This window comes from Theobroma umbraticum, unplaced genomic scaffold, assembly GCF_002168275.2.
Source record: "Theobroma umbraticum cultivar Fairchild unplaced genomic scaffold, ASM216827v3 scaffold_106.0, whole genome shotgun sequence".
Taxonomy (NCBI): Eukaryota; Viridiplantae; Streptophyta; class Magnoliopsida; order Malvales; family Malvaceae; genus Theobroma; species Theobroma umbraticum.
Window position 1 is genome coordinate 2,277,430 of NW_018397276.1, and position 3,129 is coordinate 2,280,558.

Genomic DNA, 3,129 nt, shown 5'->3' on the forward strand with positions numbered 1-3,129 from the left:
TTGATACACGCCTTGAAGCCAATTTTTAAGTTTTTCAGTTTGGTGTTCTAACACATAATGCATATGTATGTCTCAAATTACTACATGAAAATGAGTCAATTATCATATGTACAAAACTTTGAAATTGACAAGGCTCATCCCTACTCTTAACCCTCCAAAAATTCATTCATGGCCTTACCACTTTTCCTGATGTTTTCTTTGGCTTTCTCTTCATTTTGTCATGGTTTAAAAGAGGGTTCATCAATCTCAGTGGAGAAAGCTAATGATGTTTTGATCTCAGCTGATGGTACTTTCAGTGCCGGATTTCACCCTGTTGGCAATAATGCTTATTGCTTTGCAATATGGTTCAACAAACCATCCTGCGAAACTAATGACTGCACTGTAGTCTGGATGGCAAACCATGACCTTCCTGTCAATGGTAAATACTCAAAGTTCTCCCTGCTGAAATCTGGTAATCTTGTTTTAACTGATGCTGGACATGTAATTGTATGGATGAGTAACACTGTCTCAAATTCAAAGTCATCTTCATATTTAGAACTATATGATACTGGAAATCTTGTGTTACATAATTCAGATGGGAGTAGACTTTGGCAAAGCTTCGATTCATCTACTGATACCCTTCTTCCTCTTCAACCTCTCAACAAAAACACAAAGCTCGTTTCATCTAGAAGCAAAAGCAACTACTCTTCAGGTTTGTTTACGCTTTATTTTGATCCTAATAATGTCCTCAGCCTTGTATATGAAAGTCCCGAGGTTTCTAGTGTTTATTGGCCGGATCCCTGGCTTTTGAGTTGGGAAGCTGGAAGGTCCACATACAATAGTAGTAGAATTGCGGTACTAGATTCGTTGGGCAATTTTACTTCAACTGATAGTGTTAATTTCATGTCTACCGATTACGGCTCAAAGATTCAAAGAATGTTGAAGATAGATTCTGATGGAAATGTTAGATTGTACAGTCTAAAAGAAGGGGAACAAACATGGGTTGTATCATGGCAAGCATTCTCTCAACCTTGTAGAATTCATGGAATTTGTGGGCCAAACAGTGTGTGCAGCTGTAGTCCTAACCTTGGTAGAAAATATTCTTGCATTCCAGGATATAAGATGAAGAATACTACTGACTGGTCCTTCGGTTGTGTACCAGAATTTGATCTTCCATGCAATCAAGCTGATGAATCTGGTTTCCTAAAACTCCGTCATGTGGAATTCTATGGCTATGATTATGACTTGTATCCAAATTACACCATAAATATGTGCGAGGACTTGTGCTTGAGCATGTGTGGTTGCAAAGGGTTTCAATTCAAATACTTTAAAGTACACCGTTCGGATGGTATATATTGTTATTCTAAGACAGTTGCTGAATGGACATCGTTCGCAAAATTTTGAAGGAGATCTCTACTTGAAATTGCCTAAGGCAAGCCTCTCCGCCTTCAACGAGACTAATCAAGAGAACAAGCTAGACTGTTCAATTAAATTTGAGGAACTGGGCAGAAAATATCCAACAAGCAATCAAAGTGATTCACTGAAGCTTGCCCTTTGGTCTGCTGGAGCTATTGGAGTCATCGAGGTTTTTAGCATTTTCTTTGTGCTCTGGCTCTTGATAAGAACCCGTGGCAATTCTAGGTCATTGCGAGGCTACTCTCTCACAACAGCAAGGGTCAGAGAGTTCACCTATGTTGACCTGAAAAAGGCTACCAATGATTTCAAAGAAGAGATTGGTAGAGGTGGTGGAGGAATTGTATACGAAGGCAAACTGTCTGATGGTCGAATTGCAGCAATCAAGCGACTGATTGATTCTGATCACCAAGGGGAAGCTGAATTTTTAGCTGAAGTAAACACCATAGGAAGGCTTCATCACATGAATGTGATAGAGATGTGGGGGTATTGCACGGATGGAAAGCACAGGCTTTTGGTCTACGAGTACATGGAATAGGGATCATTGGCAAAAGGCTTATCTTTTAAAGCAATTGATTGGAGAAAGAGATTTGAAATTGCTGTGGGAACCGTAAAAGGCCTAGCTTATTTACATGAAGAATGTTTAGAGTGGGTTCTTCATTGCGATATAAAGCCTCAGAACATTCTTATAGACTCCAATTACCAACCTAAAGTGTCAGATTTTGGCCTGTCTTGGCTTCTAAACAGAGGTGATGTTAAATATTCAGGATCCTTAAGGATACGAGGAACTAGAGGTTACATGGCACCGGAGTGGGTGTCCAATCTGCCTATCACCTCCAAGGTGGATGTTTATAGTTATGGCATTGTTTTATTAGAGTTGGTAACTGGGAGAAACCCTGCCATGGAAATTCACTCAAGCACAGATGGTGAAGGGGGAGAAGACCAAGGAACATTAGTAACATGGGTTAGAGAGCAGATGAAGAGAGCTACAGTGGCTGAAACATGGACGGGGGATAGCGAGATAATAGACCATGCACTGGACGGGAAATATGACATTTCTGAGATGTTAATTTTGGTAACAATCGCTCTCCAATGTGTGCAGGAAGACAAAGATGCTAGACCGACCATGGGACAGGCAGTTGAGATGCTTATCTGCCGTGAAAACAATTTTGCTGCAAAAGCACTTGCAATTGCCAAAAGATTGAGTCGTGGTACGTAAGCATGTGCTTCCAGCCTTCTATCAGGTTTTCCTTTTCTTGTTTTTGGATGTAACAAATCTTGTATTCACGTAATTGTGTAAACCTCTTTGATACTTGTTAGGAGCTCTTCTCTCTGTTTAGAATTGCATCACATGACTCCTTTTTGTATAATATTCAAGGATACCACCGTACGAAAGATAGGTTAAGAACCTTCATTTGCCATTTCATGAACTCTGCTGTGTGAGCATGGTGAATGTTCTAACTAGTGCTTTTTGTTTTCTTGTGAAAAAATCACAGTTTTCTTTTATGTTTGTATACAAGTGCATGATCTCTTCCAAGCTGATAGCTTCTCTGCAAGCTATATAGCCAGGTTCTTTCTAATTCAAGTTTTTATTTCTTTTTAAAAAAAGGTTCATGGTTTTAATATATGGTGAAGTTATTTTGTTTTAAGTGACCAGATGCTGTTGGGTCACAAAACCTATACCAAATTGTTTAGTTAAAAGTTTGTTGAACTAGCCTGGTACTTATTAGTATTATT

The 3,129-nt window shown here is 39.2% G+C and overlaps 1 pseudogene; it reads left to right on the plus strand.

Annotated features, from left to right (window-relative positions):
* Window positions 1–2,611, plus strand: part of LOC110427570 (putative receptor protein kinase ZmPK1) — a 10,946-nt pseudogene extending 8,335 nt beyond the window's left edge.
* The last annotated feature ends 518 nt before the right edge of the window (window positions 2,612–3,129 follow it).